Source organism: Symphodus melops, assembly GCF_947650265.1.
Source record: "Symphodus melops genome assembly, chromosome: 2".
Taxonomy (NCBI): Eukaryota; Metazoa; Chordata; class Actinopteri; order Labriformes; family Labridae; genus Symphodus; species Symphodus melops.
Window position 1 is genome coordinate 18,304,719 of NC_136692.1, and position 18,429 is coordinate 18,323,147.

Below are 18,429 nucleotides of genomic sequence, written 5' to 3' on the forward strand. Positions count from 1 at the left end.
TCCACTGACGAGGCAGGTGAGGTAAAGGTGATCTGGGATGTTTATTTTTGTTCACAGTCATCTTTAACACCATGTGGAGGTTAATCATCCATTAACCACACTAAGAAACAAATGAACAAATGAAATAAATTAATTAAACCAGGAAGGCTTAAAAAAAGGATATGCCTGGTAAAATGGAAAAATAATATTTGGATCAAGTTTCCATTTTTTATTTATTTTTTACTGTTAGATAAACAACCGTCGTTTAAACTTCCTCTTATTTACTTTCTTTTGTATTTCAGGTTTTCATTGTGAAGTTGATTGTTCCTGCATATTTTTGTGTGTAGCCTAAATATTAATATGTTTAAATGTTAATGTTGTTATAATTGCAATGACGCTATATATATATAGCGACTAAATATATATATATTGATTTAATAAGCCGCCTACTTAAAGACAGTTAAGACGTTAAAATGCCTAAAATGTTGGAAGAGGGGGGGAGTAAATCTCCAGGCTAGCATAGCCTATAACACTGCATGAAAAAAGAAGCCTGAGTCAAAGTATCACTTACATTATGCCTTTATAGTCCTATGCCTTGAACACGTGGGTAAAATGACTAATTTGATTCTTTAAATCTTAATCCACAGGTGCACGTGTATGTGTGTGTGCGGGGCTTTCTCTCTGTGTATGGGGGGGGCTCCGTCGTGACTCAGCTGACCAGGCTCGTGGCCGTGGGCTGAAACAATCACTGACCATCTATATATATATATAATATAACTTAGTTCAAGCACTGCAGTCTCGACCTTGCCGATATCTTTTCATTGATTTACAGACTCTGCAGGATACATGATGTGAATGCGCTAGCAGCAATCGGGATGTCCCCAGGTGAACGCAGAGGACAGCAGGTTGATCTTTACCGACGCAGACTGGGCTACGATGGTAAGTCAGATAAAAACTCCATGTTATCAACCCCACTTTGTCATTTTTACGTATTTAGTTGTTCTGGTTCAACCATTGTTCTGATGCATTGACCAAGAGTCTTTCATCAGCCTGAATTATGCAGTTTAGATTTGAATCTCGGGCTGAGTGGTGACGAACTCCGTTAATAATTCAACAGTGTTATGGTTGTTCGCTTACTGTGTAAAGTAGGTTCTTCATTAAAACTAACTTTACACTTTACTGGCATAACCAAACTGCTGTGGGAAATTCGGCATTGTTGTGAAACCAAAAGCTCATCAATTTAAACTTTAAAATGATTTTTTTGTTGCTCTTTATTATATTCCCAATCAATGTTGTGGTAGTCTTGAAAGGTTAAAAACATGTATTTGTTTTTTCAACAACAACAATCAAAGCAACTGTCAAAACAAAAGAGTCTGTTGTCTGAACAAAAAAACAAGCTCTGAATTTGTAGCAGTTAAAAAATGAGTGAGGTTTTCTTCAGTAGACAGCCACACTTTTTACAGTTTGGCGTCACCTCCTGATCGCCACAGAAAATGACCAAATTGAAGATAGATGACGTATCTCTTTTATAGTTTATGAATAGTCTAAGCAAAGAGTGTGGGATGAGTGTTAGCTTAAAATGTGCCTTAACATAAGTCAGTCTGACTGAATAGCCTCTATGCTATTAGAGCCAGCAAGAAATAAAATTAAGGAAATTACTGTACATCTTGTTTTTGGTATGAGTGTGCACTGTGAAATGTGTACAGTCGCATTTACAGAAAATCAAACTATGTGTAGACTTGAACAGGTGTAACTACATGTAGACTGCTTATGTTTGTGAGTGTCAGAATAAGTGGCATTGTGCAGTGAGTATGACTGCTGCTTGAGGCTGTGTGTGTCTGTGTGCGTATGTGTCCACTGTGAGTGTCCATGCAGTGAAGTGTGCTGATGTGTGTAATGGACATTTCTGCTGCAGCAGCATTCTTAGTGTTACATAACAGGTTGTCCTCTGCATCATCCTGCAGGGCTGCCCAGGATTTAATGAAGACTTAGTGCCTCTCCTTGGCGTGGTTGGAGCATATGAGCGTGTACGTCTCTGCTGCTTCACAATGAAAACACTGAGTGCTGCATTTTCATATGTTGGAGGAGGATTTTTATCCAATAGAAAAAAAATAGTGACATAAGACTCTTTTTGATTTCTTTGAAAAGCGACTTTGTGGCCCTCTCTGTGTTATCAAAGAGGGACATTTCAGTTGAGCCAAAAAAAAAAATGAACAAATGATGAGCCTAGCCTTTTCCTTATTTAAAGGGATACTTCACCCATTTGCATGAAGCTGTGTATCATTAGAAACATGGTAGTAGTGTTGAATGGTCATGAGTCCAGCCCTCATTTTGCCCTGAGACGAGAAAAATATGTTTTTCTTTGCCTGGAAGTTTTCTTCATGTGATGCAATATGACGCTTTTTGCATCATATGAAGAAAACTTTCAAGCAAAGAAAAACACATATTTCTCGTCTCAGGGCAAAATGAGGGCTGGATTCACGACCATTCAACACTACTACCATGTTTCTAATGATACACAGCTTCATGTAAATGGGTGAAGTATCCCTTTAACACTGCGATGTACTGTATAATGTTCACAGTGTAAGATTGTGATGGATCGCAGGAACTTTTTCATTGTTCCAACTGTTGGAAGTTCAAACCCCCCCCCCCCCCCCCCCCCCCCCCCCCCCCCCTTTTTGTATTGATTCCACACCGAAGGATCTCAGGGAACTCCTTCCTGGATAGTTCCTCTTAAAAAAAGTCTCCAGAACCTTTTGGCTTTACAACGCCTTAAATGACTTGGCTGGTTTGTAGATTGGACTGGAACTCTAACGGTGTAAGACTTGGATACTGCTCAAACCAAGTAGTGTGAAAAATGTCACAAATCTAGTCAAATTTGGATATCTTATCTTTTCAATCAGCTATAAAATGTATGTGGATTTGCTTTTAATCAGTTTATATTTGAAATGTCATTATAGACAGCTCATGGTTAAAAATGTGAGACAGAGTTTTCAAGTGGTCATGAGAGAAGGTTTAAGATTAAACCCGAGAAGTCATTTTACTGCACATGATGAAGCTTAGTGAAGTAAACCCTGAAACCTTTAACTTCCCTGCATGTGATGGAGCAGTAAATCTGTGTAGGTTTAACAACATGCATCAGAAGTGCTTTAATAACATGCATCATTAACTAAACACAAATTCAAACTACAAAACTATCCGGCTATGGTTATCTCTCTCAGCCAAAAACATGAAACCTGACCGACAACCAACAAAAAAGCGACAGGAATGATTCGTTTACTCCAAATGTTCCCAGACAGAACGCAATAATGAGATTAACTTTAGATCGGATCAAAGGACCTTCCACAAGTGAAGCTTATATGGTCGCGTGGGCTGAAATTGAAAGCTTTCTTAGTATGCAAAGACTAAGAGGACAACACATGTAGGTGCACACACACAAATGCACACAGACGTAAATTCAGTGATGAGGCAAACCCTAAAACTAAAATGTTGTTTCTGTCAGCACTTCTGATCTTAATTGACAAGGACAAAGAAATAAAACTGTAAGAATTCAAACATGTTTCTGCACGTGCGCACACCGTCCAACTCCCAAAACAAATATTCTCATGTAGGTCTTTTATTTGAAGTAAATGATGACTGGTTAAGATAACCAAAAGATGCAGAGACCTTCTTAACAAATGAATATTTTAATAGTTTTGAACTTCTCCTTTCATCAGCATATTTCTGTGATTTGCACCATATTATAAAGTCAACCAGCAGCAATGAAAGATAATCGAAGTGGTGCTTCAGAATGAGGTTCGGTAAACCACATATTTATTTCTGACCTCATTAGTTAACACAGTAGTGTTATGTTGTTAAAATGTATCTTTAATGTTTTTTTTGGGGTTTTTTTTTTTAATGCGTTATTCATGGTGTGATAAATTTCGCTCTCTTGTTATCGAACCAGCTGTTACGCAAATAAAATAACTAACAGCCTATCTTAACAGCACACAAGCATTGTATGTCATGGTCTTTAGTGAGTGATCGCATGCTGGCTGTCCACATCTAGTGCTTTTGTATTGAAGGTGGACATGTGGCTGTATGGTGCTTTGTATTGAGTAGCAACACTCAGAGGATCGTCAGTCATGACTAATGGTGAGCCGAATGAAAGGTTTTCTCAGGTGTTGTTGAAACAAGTCGAAGCTCAGCTTGTCATTCTCAGATTTGGATATTATTAAAACATCTCTGCTGTGTACAACAAGCCGACAAGATGTGCTGATTGAAAAAAGTGAGTGTCAGTGCCTTGTAAGTCCCCTCATTCCTCGCCCAATCACGCGAGCGACAGGAAGGGAACTAGAAACGGGGCGTGGAGGTAAAAATGTGGTACTGTATCGTGCTGTGTACAGAGGCGCTGCTTGTCAACAGGCAAGGCGGGCAACTGCTCGTGGACCTTCTGAGGGCTGACGAACTTTAAACCACGGCAGTGCCCCAAAATGTGCACATTTTACAATGTCAATGGGAAACCTCCCTAATGGGGGGGCCCTTCTAACAACACTTACTGTCATTGCAGTGAAAAAAAAAGGTTTGTCATCAAAAGTCAACCAAGAAAAATGAATAAGAAATATCCATCTATCGGAGAAAAAACAGAACGTGGAGGAAGTGTTGGTTCAGTGGAGGACATGATGGTGATGAAAGTGGGTTGTAGGGCCCCCAATTATTTCTTGCCTTGGGCCCCAACAGACTTTGTCACCACTGGTTGTGTCGCTGTAGTGCAGTTCATAAACAATAGAACCAGGCTGATGTTGTCGCTGACGCTCACTCGCTTGAGTCACGTGCTGTTAGGACATGACTTCCAAATTGATTTGGATGGTGAAAAAATGTTGTATATACAACAAAATCAATAAGAGGGTTTTTCTTCAAACAAACAAACCTGTAAATAGAATTAAAAGAGAATAATTTTCGGTCTTTTTTTTTCTGCATGAGTTCTAATGGTAAGTTAATAATAGTACAGAACAAATTAGTGCCGAACAAACACATGATCAATGTAATGTCCATGCATTTAGTCAGCAATATAGAACATCTTACCCTGTACAGTTAAGTAAAATAAATAAATAAAAACAGTACATCTAGTCTGAGGCTGTGTGTGGCCACAGAAGATAACCTCAGCCAACTCAGACTGAAATAGATCTAGTTATCAATTCCTGCCTGTCTGACACATGAAGTGTGAGGGGGGGGGGGAAAAAGTTTGTTTAGCTGTCATGATAAACAAAGTCTCTTCAAGAGCACTGTCTCCACCAGAAGCTTTTAATGCACCGCAGCAGCTCCTTTATCAGGTGAGATTGAATTGTGAATGAACTGAAACCCAAAGTACAAAGATACCGGCATCATCTGTCCACTCCTGTCAAACCATGCTCATTCGCAAATGTTTAAGCGAGGGAGTAAATGTGAGAAGAAAACTACTGGAAGTGCTTGCATTATTATTTTTATAGATTTAAAGATGGGTTTCACCTAATTTGTGGCGCTCATGGCTACACATAAATTCAAACCTCTAAAGGTTCAGACATGCAGTACTACAGATACAGAGACAGATTATATGAACTCAGCAGTTAGAAACATATTGTGGACTTTTTCCATTCTTGCCTTAAACCAATGTTATTGCTGTTTAGTTGGTAGCATGCAAGGATGTACAAAAATGCATGTGAGCATCAAGTGTAAAGGTAAACATTGCTGCTGCTGGCTTAATGGAGTCTGATAACAGAACGGTATTACGCAAAAGGAGAAAGCTGGGCAAAGTGAAAAAAGACCTGAAGAAAGCCTGCAATCTAGGAAATATTAGTGTGACACAGCTGCGCATGAATTGCAATAAATACTGTCTCCTCATGCAAAACATCTGTAGCTCCCCCTACTGACTGGCTGCAGAATAGACGAAAAGCTTCTCCATGTTAACAGATGGGACATGGGTCAAACTTTAAAATCAAAACACACTGTAAGGAAGTGTTTTTCATCAAGCATGCTTTCTGTATAGTTACTTGCCATATAGCTGATTAATGCCGAAGTGTTAATGTTTAGGAAATGTTTATTTTTAATTTGTTATTTGGTTTAAAAAAAAAGAGGTATAATGCCAAGATTGACAGCTCTGTTGACAAATATGGCTCCTGCAGAGGCATAGAATTTATTTTTTAAAGGTATGAAGAAACCGTAAAAAACACCAACAAAAGAATAAGTGACCTGGTAGGTAAACGACACCTTGTCTAGCAGTGGTTGAATAAATTTCGTTTCGCTGCCTCCCCCAGTTAGCGCGCATTGAGCTACATTAACTCTAAGGCCTGCAGAGAAGAGTTGCTCGATGTCTGACAGACTGAAAACCAAAAATAGACGCGAGCCATAGACTGAGGAGTAAAGTGTGAGGGAGTGTGGGCCCTCCATCTGCTACAAGTTTAATCATTTCAAATGCAGATAGAACGTCTAAACTTTAGAAAGGTCTATTTCTCAATTGCACAAATGGTGTATGTTTTTCTTTCTACTGAAAGTCTCTCACATGACAAATTGAAACTAACCTCTAGTTTTATAAGCTACGTAGCTAGAAAAGAAGTCACTTCATCACTAATGAGGCTCAATAACAATTAAAGAGTAGCACTCCTTCAACTCTGTGCTGTGTTTATTTTAACAATTCGTTCCAGAAATTTAAGCTCTCCTCTGTCTTTATTACACAGACTCTGGCTCAGACTTAATACACTGAAAAGAAATGTCATAAATTATAATGGATTTCAGTGGGAACCAGTCTAACTATAATCTGTCATAGACGTTGAATTAAAAGCTATTAAGATGATTTATTAAAATGAGAGTCACATTATGCCAAGATTATATGAGAGCTGAACTACACCTGCCATGCTCTGACATGTCAAAGTGCCAAAACATAGACATGCATTCATTGTAGTTGGCCGCCTGTTGGCAAAGGTGATGGCAAACCTCACATGTACAAGTAAAAGGAAACATTTAGCAATATTTAAAGGTGTGCAATAAAAGATGGTTGGATTTAGAACTGTGGGAAATGTTAGAAAATTATACATAAAGATAACTTGGTTAATTACAGTACACAACCACAGCTTCTTCAACTAATGATAGTTCATACCAACATGAATGAGACCTCAAACTTCTGTAGCTCATACAGACACAAGACCCCCCTTTAGTTCCTAACACTTGACCCGACAGTCCTGTAGTTCTTATTAACATGTTCCACCAAAGTCCTGTAGTTCACAGAAATACTACAAACTCTGAACTTCCGTTTTTCATACACAACCCCAACTCATGAAGTTCAAAGTTACGAAGCCCCAAATTCCTGTGGTTCATATTAACATGAGACTCAAAATGCTTGCATTAATAACATAGAATCCACACTCCTCACATTTGTAATCACTAGTTACACTAAACCCCAGACTACTGTAGTTCATTGTAATAAAAGACTTTAGGAAAGTCACACAAGACCTCAAACTACAGTTAGCGAGACCGCTAATCCCTGTAGTCTATGCTCACACATCTCAAACTCCTGTCATTTGGATCCATGCATGAGAAACTGATTTCTCTTAGTTGATTGTTCTGCCAGAATCAAAGCTCCAGCATGTTTTGGTTTTCAGAGACTCCATGCTCCCATTGTCTGAAGCCTCACAAAATCCAGAGCTATAATTCACATTAACACACCCCATGCTCCAGTAGTTTACGGTACCCAGGACCCTGTGCTGCCTCAGTGTATGGTGAAGCAACCTTGTGCTGATGTAGTTCATAGTTACTCGAGACCCCCAGCTCATTAGTGGCAAAAAGAAAAATCACATGAGTGTCAGTGATTTGAGTCTTGATATAGAATCACAAAACAATCAAATGATTCTTAAGTGCATCTAGACTTTCTGACAACTGTACTTTTTAGCCGCTAAATGGTGAGTAACTAAAAATGACCCCATTTACATTTCAAACAAGTTATTGGACAAGTGGTTACACAGTTACACATGAAAATCCAATTCGATCCAGACTTTATTGGACTGAAAGTTAACAGTCTTTGTTTTGGTAAATGAGTATGATTGCTCCTGAGGTTGAGTTTGAAATTACATGAGAACTGTTGCTCCTTTTATTGTGGATTACAGCTCCATCAATCACAGCATGTCACTATGTTAATCCTAACGACAAGTCCGGGCAGAGGAATCTGTTTAAATACCTAACACACAAAAATGCCAATCATGACAAACTCTTCCGTACACACGAGCATGCACAGCCTCAACTCAGTGCACAATTACTCTGATGAATGAGGAGTGGCTGGATTAGACTTGCAGAAACTTGGCACCTGATGATTTTAGCTTCTTTGAGAAAATTCTGCACAGTAAAGAGAAGAGGCTGCAACTCTCTGCAGAAAAGTCATGCAGTGTTCATTCTCAAAGCAAGGATTAAAAATGTAGAACTAACTGAGGAGTCCTGTTGAGGGCTAATCAACTGAAATGGACAGAGGGAAGTATAACTGAGCTGGACAGAAGACTTCTTTGTGCAAAGCTGCAGAGTCGAAGAGTTTTATTTCTTTAAACAAGTGTTATCTTCCAGAACTTATAAAGAATGTTTGAATTGACTGTAGAGTTAAAAATAATTTTAGGTATGCAGTTGCACTTTCATTGTGTGTTTAATGCCATAAACATACTTGTTAACGTTTGGAAAAACAATCATGATTTAGTTTGATTAATTGCTGTTGAAATTAAATGGATGAATTAATTGACTGTTTGAAATTAAGATTGATTGCTCTTCGTTCTTCTTCACCTATACCATGATTTGTAAATACAATTTAGAAAAATAGCTAGTGTAGTTTGTCCATAAATCACACAAGAGAGACTAGTCAGTCTGAGGGGAGCTTTTACTTGCTACAACGAGCCAATGGGCTTGGAAACTTGAACTTCTAATATGATTTCCTGTTAACTTGTATCTTAAAGTATTTGATAAATGTATTTTAGCTTTTAAGTACAGCCAAAAGGATTTCTACATAGACTTATATTGGACCTTTTTTCAAGATCTAACTTTGAGAAAAAAGAGAAATTTTATTTGTACAGCCTGTGGTAGCACCATTGTTTAGTGTGACACCTTCCTTCCCATATCACTGTGATGGACATGGACCAATCTAGTTAACTTTACTGGGCCAGTGGATTGTTCAATCAACCATGTTCAATAGCGCACAGCTCTTTGCCAAGAGGAGCTTTTGCTGCAGGGTGACAGTGGTGTTGGGTTGCCCACTTGAATTATGCAATCATTGTATTGAATTCTGGTTTGGCTCCTGCTTACTCACAGACTGGGACTTGCATATAGACAAGACAACAACTCACCCCAGGTTCTTCCTTCAGTTGTAATGGAAAAACAGATAGTTTATTTCTCTGTTGAAAAATACAGTGCTAAATGATGGCGACATAACCAAGCTAGTGCGGTATTATTGGAGTGGTCCACACTCGTCACTAGCTAACCCATCACTGTATGTAAGTCAACTGTGTTTCTTTCCTTTACAATGCATTGTGAAGTAAATAACATCACAATCAAATAACCAACCAACCATGTTTGGTCAAACCAAATGGAATGAAAGTTTACAAAGAAAACACAATATGCTTCTTTGATTGTTAAACCCTAAATTACATTGTAAGAAGTCTATTATGAATTTGGGTTTACAGTGGTTTTGACATTTTTGTCCATCATCAAACAATGCGTTTATGCATGTATGTGAGATCAGGTTGCCTTTTCTTCAGGATGGGATATCAGCCTCACAATCTAAAGTCCCTGACACACCAAGGAGCTCTTCGGCTGTTGGTCCTCGTTGAAATGTCAGTGAGCGGTCGTCGCTTTAGTTTTTGCGAGGTGGCCGGCTCCGTCGCTAAGCATCTGCCCCCGTCTGCTTTCTTTTGGCCAATTGCGCACATGTTGAATCAGCGTTGGTGAGAGGGATCTCTCTGATTGGTTGATCGGAGGTTTCATTTACATCCAGCTCTCAACACAGGTTCGGGAAAGCCCCTTGAGCATGCCGCTGTAGTGGACTAGCCATGCTTTTTACCCATTTAGGGAGGTTTCTCGTTATTTGTTGCCTCCGCCTCCTCTGTTCTTTTTCCACTGAAAAACCAAGGGCTGACGAACACCAGGGCCATTTTCAACTTTGCAATCATATTTTATTGTCTGTTAGTAGGCTATGCCACGGGCAGCCTTCGTCGCCACTAGTTCTTTGCCGTCCGCTTGGTGTGTCAGGGCCTTTAGGGAGTGACAGAATTAGTGCAGGAATCAGGGCCAGTGTGTCTCTGTGTGCATGATGGTATTTCTTCTCTTTTTTTGTGAAAACAAAAACCATGGGATCTTAATCATTTCTGCTGCAGAAAATTGCTGTAAGAAATATTATGTAAAGGGTTTGCAACCATTATGATGTGAAAAGACCACCAGTACCAGTCTGGGGCTCGGATTAAGGCCTTTGCCAATCTACTTTGTTTTTGTTAAGTCTTTTGGCAGGACATATTGTAATCATGCTTGAACTGTTGCTCTTGTTAGCCCAACAGGACCTCCATCTCCTCCTCATGGCTTACTTTTACATTAAACCTATTCCCCCATTTTCAGTCCCTCTCTTTTCTCCCCCAGACTCCTTAAGCTAATAGAAGGAAGGGAGAGGGCTCAGTGCAGCTTTTCAACAGCCAACCTCTGTGGACCGGGCAGGATTCACCCCTCCCACTTTTTCTGGAGGTGGAGAATGCCTCTGACCAGAGTAAGGTTACCTGGCAGGAACAAGCCAGATCTCTGTAAACACGGACTGACTGCCCACTCCCACACTAGATCTTGAAGACGGTGTGTGTGTCAGTGTGTAAACATCACCCAAATGCAAGTCCCATCTCAGCAACTTCTTTAAAAATGGAAAAAAGCAACAAACCCCCCCCCCCCCCCCCCCCCCCCCCAAAACAAACAAAAACAAAGTAAAATTGTTGTTAGGGATCTAGTTAAAACATTTCTATACATTTTTTGTCATATCGTATTTTTGAGATTAAAAACAGATGTCCTCTGTTGGTATCATAGGAAAGTATGTGTGTGTATGCCAAAATATGTGTGCATCTCAGAGTTTGTATGCTTGTGCAGTAGTGTCATGCTTGGAGATCTTGATAAGAAGGTTTTTATTCTATTTTCTGTTCTGTACATTTTTTTTCAAATGATATATATGTGTGTGTGTGTGTGTGTGTGTGTGTTAGTGAAGGAATGTTGTTTCCCTTTATCTACATTTTGTCAAGAAAAAGGAGTTTGCATTGACTGAAACTGTCACTCACACACACACACACACACACACACACACACACACACACACACACACACACACACACACACAGTCTGTTTCTCGTTACTGCAGCACTAAGCAGCGTGCTCGTGTTTCAGAACCAAAAAGGGAGGTGTATCCACTCCCTCCCCCCCTCGTCTTGTTCCTCTCTCTCTCCACTACCGTCACAGCCTGCGTAGTCCTCCCTCGTTTGGGCTCACATTTACACACAGCAGAGATGGGATAAGATACTACGCATGAACGTGTAGAGCAGTGCAGCGTCGGAGCATGTGTATGTGAGGAGGTGGATGAAGTGTGTGTGTGTGTGTATGTGTGTGTGTGGGTGTGAGAGAGAGAGAGAGAGAGTGGACTGCTATTCCTGCCAAACGCATGCCAGTGCGAAGTAACTAGAGTGAGCGAGCTGATGTAGCTTCCATGACTCTTTTCCTGGATGTTTTTTCTTTTTTTCCGGCTTTGCAGCACGAGAAAGACGAGACAGAAAAGTAAGTGATTACTTTGGCAACGTTAAATGGTGCGTGTGTGTGCAGGTCTCCTGGAGAGTGAATGCACTTTGAGTTATTGACTGGTGCGAAACCAGTCAATCATTTAACATTAACTGGTACCTTAGTTGATCATTTGCACTAAGATGACTTGAATTATAGCGCATAAACGTTAGAATCCTTCAATAGAACTTAATAACATAAAAATGTTCTCATTTATTCATTTGGATTATAATGTGTTGATGTTTTGATCGATTTGTTGTTTTTTTACTTTTTAAGACTTTCCGAGAAAACATGGAAGTTTCTGTAATTGCTGGGACACGCTCCTGAATATTCTCAATTCAACAAAAGGAGTTTCATTAAAGAAAATGAAAAAGGTGAGGGTGCGATGGCCCAACTAAATGTTTCAGAGCAGTCATGGGGGTTTTCCTCTGATGGCTGGTTTGATGGCTTCCAGATGCTTTGTTGATATAATTGCACATGAAACTAAATCCCTCCACAATGTATGCACGTACAGTCTCAGCATTGTTTCCCTGAGCTGCGTGAAAGGGATTAAGCATTGGCCTTTGTTAAAATACTGCTTGCAGAACAAAACTTAAAAGCTCACAGTAGTCATTTTGTGAAATCTATGTTACTTTTGCAGTCGTCGTCAAGAGCTGGGAAATTTGAGCTGCAAATGTGTGAAGGCAGAATGCATTCAATATGGATGTTTATCTCCAAGATCTTATATTTAATGATGTGCATTTAAATGTGAATGGATTTAAGTTATGATATTTACATGAAAAGTATCAGATGTAGATGCTTTGAAGTCCTGTTGGGCTCTGTAAGCAACCTGCTGTATGACCTGCTCAGTAAAACATCCATTAGGTTCCCCAGCTCCAGAGCGGAGCTAACAGTCAAAAGGGATGTATAAACAAAACCACGGGTGACATAACCACCTGATTAAGTTTAGCAGTGTGAGTTGAGGCGTCACTGGTACCAGAGGAGGCTCAGTCTTTATAGACAGGATGAGACAGCTTTGATAACGGGTCACATAGAAATGAGCTGTTCAGAAGCCGTCTTCGAAACTGTGAGAAGATGTTGGTGAACATTTTAAGATCCTAGATTAATTCACACCGCGAAAACCAACTCATTTTAACGTGTCCTGAGCAGAGTGAGTTGAGTGAGATGGTTTGTTGCAGGGTTTTTGGTTTGTGAAGTGAAATGACTACAGCTCGGACTGTGGTAACATTTCTGACCATGTATGGATAGATCACGTGGTCGGGTCCTGTATTTCAGTATATTTCATCCTTTAAAAGCCTTTCTGCTGCGGGCTCCTAATCGTACTGGAAGTGTTTCAACCTCATATCAAAACCAAAACATGTTGTTACCAGAATAAGCTCATTACTTGTAATGTTATTGATGACAAACCTCCATATTAAGGACTCCCTTTCTTGTTTCACTTATTTTCTGTTAGGAAAAAAACCATTTATACAGAGTTTCAGGTTTGTCCATTTTACAGAACAAGCGCTAATGACTGCAACTTAATCCTTTTTGGTGTAAAAAAAAAGAAAAGAAACAAAAGAACTGTCCTTGATAATCCCTATTACAGCACATCACTGTTTATAAGGCTACAGTCCAAATTAAACCTTGTTCCCTGCCGTGTATCCAGGTATTGATCTGTGAAGGATGTGGTGGTGTGAGAACTGGAATGGGACAGCTAGCTAGTTATATAATGGCTCCATCCACTTGGCTGTTTGACACCTGAGCCATTTCCGAATGCCGTGTTAACAATCCAATCCGCTCCACCCAGGCCAGCACCTTCATTGTTACTCCCCATTGGCATCACTTTTATCACCCGAAAGCTGCATCTTTATGCTCCAGAAGTAACTCAACAGATTTGTTATTTGTATTTTTTTACAGCTTCTTTGTGTGTGTGTGTGTGTGTGTGTGTGTGTGTGTGTGTGTGTGTGTGTGTGTGTGTGTGTGTGTGTGTGTGTGTGTGTGTGTGTGTGTGTGTGTGTGTGTGTGTGTGTGTGTGTGTGTGTGTGTGTGTGTGTGTGTGTGTGTGTGTGTGTGTGTGTGTGTGTGTGTGTGTGTGTGTGTGTGTGTGTGTGTGTGTGTGTGTGTGTGTGTGTGTGTGTGTGTGTGTGTGTGTGTGTGTGTGTGTGTGTGTGTGTGTGTGTGTGTCGACCTTGAACACAGTGTTTGTGTCGCTCCTGAATAAGATAAATTACACATAGATGTATGTGTATACAGACACACATGTGCAATGACTTAGTTGGTAAATCCTGATGGCAGAATGGTAAAGTGTTTTGTTATGTCACAGACACACTTGCAGTATCGTCACTCAAAATGACTCAGCAGTCTTTTTATTTCCATGGCAACCATTTTTACTGTGTTGGGGATCTCCTCTTTCTGTGAGATGCAAGAAGAAAACACAGATGCCTCTCAATTTGTTCATAGCAGCTCGTCTTTTCGTCCTGGGTTGTGTAATGTCCTGTGTGCACGTGATTTGAATGTGTGTGTTACTGAAATGTGATGCAGTGGGGATGCTCTGCCAAGTGTGGGTGTATGAGGGAAAGGTGAGCCTGCAGTCTCCTGCCTGTTAACAAGCTCCCTGATTGGCTGTTTGCCCAAACCATAAACCATCAGCACAGAGTTGCAGGCTTTTTTTTTAACATAATGAATAAAACAAATGTATTCAGATCCCAATCAGATTAGCAGATACATTAATAATGGAGTTTATTCCAAACTTGGAAATATTGCGCCATTCTTTAATATCTATCAGTGTCATTGACCAGTTTTTGTCCTTGCCTTCCGTTGCTTGTGTATTTACCTGAATTGGCTGATTTTCAGACTGTCAGTCAGTGACTGGCTGATCCACACAAATATAGCTGATTCTGAGCCGATCTCGGACTCACTCACTCAAAGATTTTCATTCCATGTCAGACTTGAAAAACTCGGAAATTTGAAACGGTCAGCATGTTAATCAAGCCTGACATGCATTTAATTTAGATTTATTAAAGAGATTTAGAAGTTCAAACAAGGTTGATATGAAAAAATCAGATACTGAGGTAATATGTAGCGGACAATTCCTAAAAACCTAAAAAACTGTAATTCAGCAGAACTTTAAGCTTGACTATAAATGAACCGTTTGGTAAGTTATACAAATGTCCCCATTTGTGTTTTTATTTATTGGAAAATGAAGCAGTTAGAAAGCCTTTTCAAAGCTGTAATCTTGCTTATTTCTGATGTGAAGTTTGACATTTTAACACTGAGCTCAAAGGGGATTTACTCACTTTTAAAGAGAACATCCAGTGGACAATGGTGGTACTGCAGCTGCGGTAAACCTCAGGTTGATGGTGGCTCTTTTTGAATAGATCATGCAAGATACAATAAAGTGCTCAAATAGCTTCAAAGAATGCCTGAACACAAATTATGATTTAAGGTTTTTGTTCAGTTCAACTGAGACGTGCAAAAGGAACCACAATCTTTCGTTCAGTATAAGAAAACTAAAAGCTGCCGTGTGTTGAATGATGCATGTTTTACAGCGATGGCAGCTCTGAAGCTCATATCTACAATGTCTACTTGATATGACTTAACTGGCGTCACGGATTGCACAGGCATTATTTAATGCCACTGTCAGCGTGTCACTTAACATCCAAGGCAAAAAGATATGAACCAAGCAGGGCTTCCCCCAAAGACTTGAAGATTCAAATCACCAGAGTAGAGACCTGAGTCAAGTCACATCATGTCAGATGAGTATCCACCATTTCTTTTAACTCTCTCATTTTACACAGAATAATGTTAAATCAACAGCACTGCAAGCTGTTAATTTCCCATCCCTAATCTCAAAATGATGCATCAATTTTCACAAGCTTTAATGACTCCCTCTTTTCAGTCATTTCTTTGCCTGTGGAGATGTTGGACTGAAACCCTCAAATGGTCTGTCACCACACAAAGCTTCCAGTGCTGTCAGCTGTATCTGGCACTGCCACTGTGAGGTTTATCTCACACACACGCACATGTAAATCCCCTCAATCTTATCACAGAGTCAGGTCAGTGGACTGACTTTGATTAATGTGAAGGACTGCAAGACGACTCAGGAGGCTCTGATGTTTGAGATCTGACAAAGAGTATTTTAATGTATATCACATGATTAAATAAATACATGAAAAAAGAGCTTGCTTTAAAATAATAAATTAAATGTTTTAAAGTGAAGAGACTATGAAAAATAAATGTGGAGTTGTTATGTGTATGATTTGCCTGTATAGGGGCAGGCCTGTATGGCTGATAGTCACCCGAGGAGGAGTTAATCTTAGTATCCCTGGAAATGACTACTTGGACAAATCTTTTTAGTATTAGTTCACCTTTATGAACATTTTAAGGCCCCCAAATTAAATGCTTAAAATATGAAGCACTATACGGCTCTCACACCTGTTAAGAACATGATGTAGAAAAGGAAAAAAAAAGAAACAACTTTCCGACTCTGATGCAATAATTTATCTCCATGGGCTCTGGTTGATTTCCATCCCTGAACTTCTTGTGTTTTATAACTTAACAGCTGTAGATTATGAGACACCCCACCCCACTAGCAAAGAAAGGTTTGTTGTGTAAGAAAGCATGTTTTTCATTATTTTCTTTTTCTTACTCTCTCTGTATGCAAGCCTGAGGGCTGCCCCCCTGAACAAAACAAACACCCCCTCCAGAGCTTCAGAGTGTCGCCCTCCTCTGCGGGGGGTGGGGGTTGCAAAACATATCTGGGATGAGTTTCACTGCAGAGCTCAGAACACTTTATCTCCTTCTGTAAACTTTTTTACAATCAAAAAACTGTTATTAGATAAACTGTCAAATCAAAGACGGACTAGTGTGTAACTCCTATAATCCAGTGTTATTCACAAGTTAACTATGAAGTTACCTCCTGGTACTGTAAGCATAGTTTGATTCTCATATCATGAACTAACATGTTATTATTAGTGGAATTTACGACTTCGTTCTGCTAGTGACCAAACTATAGCGTAGCATTAGCAACAGTGTGTACGTTGTTTAGCTACTTCTCAGCCTCTCACAGTGACAGTGGTTCAGTGAATGCGAGGCTCAATGATTTGAAAATGAAAATCTGCCCCATAGAAATTTATTGATTAACTGCCATAACTAGCTACCATTAGCTGTTGCAGAGCAGCCCGGTGTATGCACCAAGTATTTGTAACATTCAAAACATTTTCTTAAATTTGTTATTTGTTTGAATTTCTAAAATCTGACGGAAAGAAGGTCAGATGGCCGGCATGAGCATTTAAACCTGGAATAAAATACTTAGCAATAATATAATGACTTCAGATTTAATTTTAATGCATTTGAAATTCCTCCTGGTCACAGGCCTCCTTTTGTAGTTGTGGAGCAGTGCCTCTTTAATCTCGTATTCACTCCTGTCACTCTCTTCCTATTCTTGTTTCTCTTCTTCCTCTCCGTCCAGCTCTGATCAGAGCCTGTTTGACAAGCGTGTCTTAATGCACAGTGGTATCCAACCGCTCAACAATAGTCATTAAACTTGTGGATTAGCCCTGTTATTCACTTCAGACTAACTCCCTCACTCGCCTGGCCCCGGTGAGGCCCGCAGGCCGACAGCGAAGCCCATTGGAACAGGAAAGGATGAGACGTTTGGCTGGTGATGGGCAGCTTACAAGTTTTGTTTTTTTTTAGCTCCCAAGTTTAAGGAACAGAGAGTCGGTTCATTTGTAAAGGATTCATGTCAGCTTGCTCTGCCTGACAGTATTTTGGGCAAGGTTTCGTTCTGTGTACGTTTACATGCACAGGCTACAGTTACAGCTTGAGTGTGCTTGCTTTTCATTTGGACTACAGATGTCCCAGTATACAAAAATCCATTTATTGACAGAAGTATGTATAATAATTATGCTACTATAGGATGTCAATATGCGATGACATTCAGAAGTTGGTTGTAAACTGAAGCAGAAAATGAGGAGGAGGTTAATCGACTTCTTTTGATCATCTGGTAAATAGGACTGAATCCTTGTGCAAAGTCTGGTTAATTTTCACGCATGGGAGGTCCGCCCGCCCCCCGCCCCCCCCCGATCTTTTTGTTGTGAGTTTAAGTTGTGTTGTTTCTGGATGGTCTGAAAAATCCATGTGAATGCCTGAGGGCAGCCCATTCCTTGTTTCCAGACAAAACATTTTTTCTCGATGGAACAGGATTTCATCTCTGACAATCTGAAGTCGCGGCCCCCCAACTCCAGAAGCTCAAACTAACTGTTTCTGTTAGGATCATTTTCATCCCATTGATTCGTTGGTTTGTGCTGTGCTTCACTAAAAAAACCTGAACACTTGTGAAAAGATATAATAGTCTTGAACAAGTACAGTGCCTGGCTGTTAAATAAGTCTGCCAGTATGACATTTTGTTTGTACAGAAAATGTCTTGCAGAAACAATGCTATGAGTGATTAAGCAATTGTATCATGGGGTGCTGGTGCATTGCTTAGCGTGCACGCCCCACAGAGGCCTTAGTCCCCAAAGCAGGGGGCCCGGGTTCAAATCCGACCTGTGGCTCATTTCCTGCATGTCATTCCCCACTCTCTATCTCTATCTCTCCATACCTGCTTTTACATCTCTATTCAATGTCCTATCTCCATGACAAAGGCTGAAAAAGTCCAAAAATAGATCTCAAAGAAAGAAAAACCTGCAA

At 39.9% G+C, this 18,429-nt stretch overlaps 1 protein-coding gene across 4 annotated transcripts in view; it reads left to right on the plus strand.

Moving 5' to 3' along the window:
* The first annotated feature begins 507 nt into the window (after positions 1-507).
* The window catches only part of LOC306820252 (uncharacterized protein), a 71,766-nt gene continuing 53,844 nt past the window's right edge, over positions 508-18,429 (plus strand). For 2 of the 4 annotated variants that reach the window (XM_079338047.1, XM_079338050.1), the window contains exon 1: positions 604-918. The gene's annotated coding sequence lies outside the window, so the exon portion shown is untranslated. Of the gene's footprint in view, positions 583-603; positions 919-11,469; positions 11,755-18,429 lie in introns of those variants that run through there. The other 2 variants (XM_079338048.1, XM_079338049.1) reach the window with 2 other exon arrangements.